Source organism: Antechinus flavipes, chromosome 2, assembly GCF_016432865.1.
Source record: "Antechinus flavipes isolate AdamAnt ecotype Samford, QLD, Australia chromosome 2, AdamAnt_v2, whole genome shotgun sequence".
NCBI lineage: Eukaryota > Metazoa > Chordata > Mammalia > Dasyuromorphia > Dasyuridae > Antechinus > Antechinus flavipes.
In genome coordinates, this window is record NC_067399.1 from 260,744,678 (window position 1) to 260,752,572 (window position 7,895).

The 7,895-nt window shown below is 36.8% G+C and overlaps 1 pseudogene; it reads left to right on the forward strand.

Annotated features, from left to right (window-relative positions):
- The first annotated feature begins 616 nt into the window (after positions 1-616).
- Positions 617-7,640, forward strand: LOC127552481 (60S ribosomal protein L13-like; annotated as a pseudogene).
- Positions 7,641-7,895: the final 255 nt, after the last annotated feature.

Consider the following 7,895-nt stretch of genomic DNA (forward strand, 5'->3'; position numbering starts at 1 on the left):
CCTCTTGACCAGGTGTGCCATAAAAATTACTCCTCAATGAAATTCATAGTTACTCTGAAGATATTTGTCTAGCATATGATCGTGAGATTCTAGATTGAGAGCTAAAAGGGACCTTTGAGATCATGAGGTCTACCACCTCATTTTACAAATGAAGAAATTAAGGCAGAGAGAAGTTAAATCATTTTTCCAGGATCACACAGGTAATAAGTGTTTGAGGCAGGGTTTGAACTCATGTTTTTCTGACCCAAAATGCACCTTTCTATCTACTATAGAGAATTCACGTAGAACAAACATAATATTTGGAGACCACCTGTTGCCTTGATGATGGCATGTAAAAACAGATTGCCCATCATGTTGGACAGACACTGTGAATGAAATAAAGAATTAAAATAAAGATTGGTCTGAATCTTTTATTGTGATCTTGAACTTGAGGGTTTAATTGCTAATTGTCACACACAACCTCCCATTTTTTTAACACACACACACACACACACACACACACACACACACATGTACGTTCCAATATGAATTTCTCTTAACCTTTAATGGATTTAAGATTTACATTAGTGACCTTTCTGCTTAACTGAGATACCAGTGAAGAGAGCTCTAAGCAGCCATGGTACCCAGCTGAAGTGGCATGATTCTGAAGCTCCATTTCCACAAAGAATGGCAAAGACAAGGTGCTACATGGTTTAACCTGCCAGCCAAGGAGAACAGAATTATAAAGGCCTGTGAACAAAAGCCCATAAAATTTCTCTTTGCTCAGTATCTGGTCCTATCTGATCCACTGTCAAGTGTGGTACTATCTGATACCACACTAAAGTACATGCTGATAGAGGATTCATCTTGGAAGATCTTTGGATGACTGGTATACATAAAAAGTGGCATGGATCATTGGTATCTCTGTGGATCCTCATTACTAAAATAAGTTTACAGAGTCTCTCCAGACAAATGTCCAGCAGCTGAAATGATATTATTCCAAACTGATCCTCTTCCCAAGGAAACCATCTATACCCAAGAAGAATGATAACTCTACTGAAGAACTCAAGTTGTCAATCCAGCTCACAGGACTAGTTATGTTCATCATAAATGTCTTTTTTTTTTAAATTTTTATTTAATAATTACTTTATATTGACAGAATCCATGCCAGGGTAATTTTTTTACAACATTATCCCTTGCACTCGTTTCCGTTCCGATTTTTCCCCTCCCTCCCTCCACCCCCTCCCCTAGATGGCAAGCAGTCCTATATATGTTAGATATGTTACAGTATATCCTAGATACAATATATGTTTGCAGAACCGAACAGTTCTCTTGTTGCACAGGGAGAATTGGATTCAGAAGGTATAAATGACCCGGGAAGAAAAACAAAAATGCAGATCGTTCACATTCGTTTCCCAGTGTTCTTTCTTTGGGTGTAGCTGCTTCTGTCCAACATTTATCAATTGAAACTCAGTTAGGTCTCTTTGTCAAAGAAATCCACTTCCATCAAAATATGTCTTCATACAATATCGTTGTCGAAGTGTATAATGATCTCCTGGTTCTGCTCATTTCATTTAGCATCAGTTCATGTAAGTCTCGCCAGTCCTCTCTGTATTCATCCTGTTGGTCATTTCTTACAGAACAATAATATTCCATAACATTCATATACCACAATTTACCCAGCCATTCTCCAATTGATGGGCATCCATTCAATTTCCAGTTTCTAGCCACTACAAACAGGGCTGCTACAAACATTTTGGCACATACAGGTCCCTTTCCCTTCTTTAGTATTTCTTTGGGATATAAGCCCAATAGAAACACTGCTGGATCAAAGGATATGCACAATTTGATAACTTTTTGGGCATAATTCCATATTGCTCTCCAGAATGGTTGGATTTGTTCACAACTCCACCAACAATGCATCAGTGTCTCAGTTTTCCCGCATCCCCTCCAACATTCATCATTATTTTTTCCTGTCATCTTAGCCAATCTGACAGGTGTGTAGTGGTATCTCAGAGTTGTCTTAATTTGCATTTCTCTGATCAATAATGATTTGGAACACTCTTTCATATGAGTGGTAATAGTTTCAATTTCATCCTCTGAAAATTGTCTGTTCATATCCTTTGACCATTTATCAATTGGAGAATGGCTTGATTTCTTATAAATTTGAGTCAGTTCTCTATATATTTTGGAAATGAGGCCTTTATCAGAACCTTTAACTGTGAAGATGTTTTCCCAGTTTGTTGCTTCCCTTCTAATCTTGTTTGCATTAGTTTTATTTGTACAAAGGCTTTTTAATTTGATGTAATCAAAATTTTCTATTTTGTGATCAGTAATGATCTCTAGTTCATCTTTGGTCACAAATTTCTTTCTCCTCCACAAGTCTGAGAGATAAATTATCCTATGTTCCTCTAATTTATTTATAATCTCGTTCTTTATGCCTAGGTCATGGACCCATTTTGATCTTATCTTGGTATATGGTGTTAAGTGTGGGTCCATGCCTAATTTCTGCCATACTAATTTCCAATTATCCCAGCAGTTTTTATCAAATAATGAATTCTTATCCCAGAAGTTAGGGTCTTTGGGTTTGTCAAACACTAGATTGCTATAGTTGACTATTCTGTCTTGTGAACCTAACCTTTTCCACTGATCCACTAATCTATTTCTTAGCCAATACCAAATGGTTTTGGTGACTGCTGCTTTATAATATAATTTTAGATTAGGTACAGCTAGGCCACCTTCATTTGATTTTTTTTTTCATTAATTCCCTTGAGATTCTCGACTTTTTATTGTTCCATATGAATTTTGTTGTTATTTTTTCTAGATCATTAAAATATTTTCTTGGAAGTCTGATTGGTATAGCATTAAATAAATAGATTAGTTTAGGAAGTATTGTCATCTTTATTATGTTCGCTCGGCCGATCCAAGAGCACTTAATATTTTTCCAATTATTTAAATCTGACTTTATTTGTGTGGAGACTTTTTTATAATTTTGCTCATATAATTCCTGACTTTCCTTTGGTAGATAGATTCCCAAATATTTTATGGTATCAACAGTTATTCTGAATGGAATTTCTCTTTGTATCTCTTGCTGTTGGGTTTTGTTGGTGATGTATAAAAATGCTGAGGATTTATGGGGATTTATTTTGTAGCCAGCTACTTTGCTAAAATTATGAATTATTTCTAATAGCTTTTTAGTAGAATCTCTGGGGTTCTCTAGGTATACCATCATATCATCTGCAAAGAGTGATAGTTTGGTTTCCTCATTGCCTACTCTAATTCCTTTAATATCTTTCTCGACTCTTATTGCCGAGGCTAGTGTTTCTAATATGATATTAAATAATAATGGTGATAGTGGACAACCTTGCTTCACTCCAGATCTTACTGGGAAAGGTTCCAGTTTTTCCCCATTGCATATGATGCTTACTGATGGTTTTAAATATATGTCCTGACTATTTTAAGGAAAAGTCCATTTATTCCTATTCTCTCAAGTGTTTTTATTAGGAATGGATGTTGGATTTTATCAAATGTTTTTTCTGCATCTATTGAGATGATCATATGGTTTTTGTTTATTTGGTTATTGATATTGTCAATTATGCTAATAGTTTTCCTAATATTGAACCAGCCCTGCATTCCTGGTATAAATCCTACTTGGTCATAGTGTATTATCCTGGGGATGATTTTCTGTAACCTTTTTGCTAATATTTTATTTAAGATTTTAGCATCAATATTCATTAGGGAGATTGGTCTATAATTTTCTTTCTCTGTTTTCAGCCTACCTGGTTTAGTACCATGTCTGTGTCATAAAAGGAGTTTGGTAGGACACCTTCAATCCCTATTTTTTCAAATAGTTTATTTAACATTGGAGTTAATTGTTCTTTAAATGTTTGGTAGAATTCACATGTAAATCCATCTGGTCCTGGGGATTTTTTCTTAGGGAGTTGATTGATAGTTTGTTCTATTTCTTTTTCTGAGATGGGACTGTTTAGGATATTTACTTCTTCCTCTGTTAGTTTGGGCAAGCTATATTTTTGGAGGTATTTTTCTATTTCATTTAAGTTGTCGAATTTATTGGCATAAAGTTGGGCAAAGTAACTCCTAATTATTGCTCTAATTTCCTCTTCATTAGTGGCGAGTTCTCCCTTTTCATTTTTAAGACTAACAATTTGATTTTCCTCTTTCCTTTTTTTAATCAGATTTACTAAGGGTTTGTCTATTTTGTTGGTTTTTTCATAGAACCAACTCTTAGTTTTATTAATTAATTCAATAGTTTTTTTACTTTCAATTTTATTGATCTCTCCTTTTATTTTTAGAATTTCAAGTTTAGTGTTTGACTGGGGGTTTTTAATTTGTTCCTTTTCTAGCATTTTTAGTTGCAAACCCAATTCATTGACCTTCTCTTTCTCTATTTTATACAAATAGGCCTTTAGAGATATGAAATTTCCCCTTATTACCGCTTTGGCTGCATCCCATACATTTTGGTATGATGTCTCATTATTATTGTTTTCTTGGGTGAAGTTATTAATTATGTCTATGATTTGCTGTTTCACCCAATTATTCTTTAGTATGAGATTATTTAGTTTCCAATTATTTTTTGGTCTACCTTCCTCCTGGCTTTTTGTTGAATGTAATTTTCATTGCATCGTGGTCTGAAAAGGATGCATTTACTATTTCTGCCTTACTGCATTTGAGTTTGAGGTTTTTATGTCCTAATATATGGTCAATTTTTGTATAGGTTCCATGAACTGCTGAAAAGAAAGTGTACTCCTTTCTGTCTCCATTACATTTTCTCCAGAGATCTATCATATCTAACTTTTCTAGTATTCTATTTACCTCTTTGACTTCTTTCTTATTTATTTTGTGGTTTGATTTATCTAATTCTGAGAGTGCAAAGTTAAGATCTCCCACTATTATAGTTTTACTGTCTATTTCTTCTTGCAGCTCTCTTAATTTCTCTTTTAAGAATTTAGATGCTACACCACTTGGTGCATATATGTTTAATATAGATAGTGCTTCATTATCCATGCTACCCTTTAGCAAGATATAGTGCCCTTCCTTATCTCTTTTAATTAGATCAATTTTTGCTTTAGCTTGATCTGAGATCAGGATGGCTACCCTGCTTTTTTGACTTCATCTGAAGCATAGTAGATTTTGCTCCAACCTTTTACCTTTAACCTGCATGTATCTCCCCGCTTCAGGTGTGTTTCCTGTAAACAACATATTGTAGGATTCTGGCTTTTAATCCATTCTGCTAACCGCTTCCTCTTTATGGGGGAGTTTACCCCGTTCACATTTATGGTTAGAATGACCAATTCTGTATTGCTTGCCATCTTGTTAACCCCGGTTTATGCTTTTCTCCCTTCTTTTCCCTTTACCCCCCTTCCCAGTATTAAGTTTGTGAGCACCACTTGCTTCTCACAGCCCTCCCTTTTTAGTATACCTCCCCCCGCCTTAGAGTTCCTTCCCCTATCTTATTCCTTTCCCTCCCAGTTTCTGTATTCCCTTCCGCTTAGCTTATTCCTTCCCTTTTCACTTTTCCCTTCTCACTTTTCAATGAGGTGGGAGAAGTTTCACCATAGATTGAATATGTCTAAAAATTTTCTCTTAAAGCCAATTCTGAAGGCAGTAAGATACCCACTATATTCATCCCCCTCCATTCTTTCTCTCAGATATAATAGGTTTCCTATGCCTCTTCATGAGATGTACTACCCCCACTTAACCCTTTTTCTGGTACAATGTCCTTTCCACATCAGTTTCTAGAACAAGGTATACATGTATTCTTTATACATCTTTATAGCTGAAATATAGTTCCCAAGATTAATCTTTACCTTTTTAGGTTTCTCTTGAGTTCTATATTTGTAGATCAAATTTTTTGTTAAGTTCTGGCTTTTTCATCAAAAATAGGTGAAATTCGCTTACTTCGTTGAATGTCCATCTTCTTCCCTGGAAAAAGATGCTCATTCTAGCTGGGTAAGCTATTTTTGGTTGCATACCAAATTCCTTAGCCTTTCGGAATATCATATTCCAGGCCCTTTGATCCTTTAATGTGGATGCTGCCAGATCCTGGGTGATCCTTATTGTGGCTCCTTGATACTTGAATTGGGTTTTTCTAGCCGCCTGCAATATTTTTTCCTTCATCTGAGGGTTCTGGCATTTGGCCACTATATTCCTTGGTGTTTTGATTTTAGGATCCCTTTCAGTGGGTGATCGATGAATTCTTTCAATGTTTATTTTTTCCTCTGTTCCTATGACTTCTGGGCAGTTCTCTTTGATAATTTCCTGGAAAATAGTGTCCAGGCTCTTTTTTTACAGCATGCTTTTCTGGGAGTCCAATGATTCTCAGATTGTCTCTTCTGGATCTGTTTTCCAGGTCTGTTGTCTTCCCCAGAAGGTATTTCACATTCTTTTCCATTGTTTGATTTTTTTGGATTTGCTTGACTGATTCTTCTTGTCTCTTCGAGTCATTCAATTCCAATTGTTCGATTCTGATTTTCAGTGAAGTATTTTCTTCACTCACTTTTTAAAAATCTTTTTCTAATTGTCCCATTGAGTTCTTTTGTTCTGTGGAATTTTTTTCCATTTCGCCAATTTTGTTTTTTAGAGAGCTATTTTCTGTTTCCAGTTCACCAATCCTATTTTTCAAGGATTTTATTTCTTTATCCACTCTCTCTTTAACTGACTACTCCAGGCTCTTTTGCCATTTTTCTTCTAGCTCCCTTGTGAAAGCCTTTTTAATTTCCTCCATGAGATTCATCTGTGCTGAGGAACAGATGATCTCCTCCTTTGGGGATTCACCTGGAGACTGTCTGTTTTTAGTCTCCTCAGGATTTAGAGTCTGTTCTCTATCTGTATAGAAGCTGTCAAGGGTTAAAGTCCTCTTCAATTTCTTGCTCATTCTGTCTAATAATCAAAGACAAACTAGCAAAGAAAAGAAGAAAAAACTGGAGTCTTTCTTTGGGGGAGGGCTGGGTGATGTTACCGAGCTTCCTCTACAGACTGCGGGGGGGGGGGGGGGCAGCAGTGAGGCACTAGCTCGACTGTGCTGCGCCTGCGCTCTGAAATCCCAGAGCGTGCTGAGTCACTGGGGGGAGGGGGGGTGGTCAGGTCCCGAGAGACTCCAGCTGTTTGGGGTTGTATTCTTTACCCCTGGTGTTTTTAGCTTCTCTGCTGGGCTGCTGACTTGCTGCCAGGGCAAAGTATCCAGTCCTGTAGGGAAGCTCTCCCTGCAGAGATGGCTGTGATCACTCCCCACCCCCTCTCCAGTCTGCTCCCGTGCTCTCACTGCCGCTGCCCGCCGCCTGCGCCCAATCTAAAACCGTCCCAGCCCTCCAGTAGAAACAGACCTTTCTTGGCGAATCTCAAGGATGGCTTCTCTTGGTAATTATTTGTGGGGTTTTTTTCAGTCAAGCATTAATTCAGAGGCTTGTCATGAAATGGATAGTGAGAGAAAGCGCGGAGCTACACAGCTATGTGCCTCCTCTCCGCCATCTATCATCAGAAATGTCTTAAAGAAGAAGAAAGCTTACATCATTACTGAAAAATGAAAAGAATTTCAAGGCATTTGCTAGTTTTTGAATGGCCCAAGCCAATACCTGACTCTTTGGAATTTGGGCAAAATGAGCCAAGGGGCTGCAGAACAAGATGTAGAGAAGAAAAAATAAGTGCCCTTTGAGAACTTTCAATAAAATAATACAAAATATCTGCAAAAAAAAAAAGTTTGCATTGGTAGAAGGGGCCTCTATTGTGTCTCTGAGAGTTCCTTACATTCATGAATGCATAGATTCAGGTAAAATAAGGATAATGATGGTTTATATGAAGGTCTTAGTCTATCCAGAAAAAGGCAGAATTATGTTCTGTATCCTCTGCTTAAGAATACAGAAAAATACATAATGCATTATAGAAAAAGTTCTATTAAA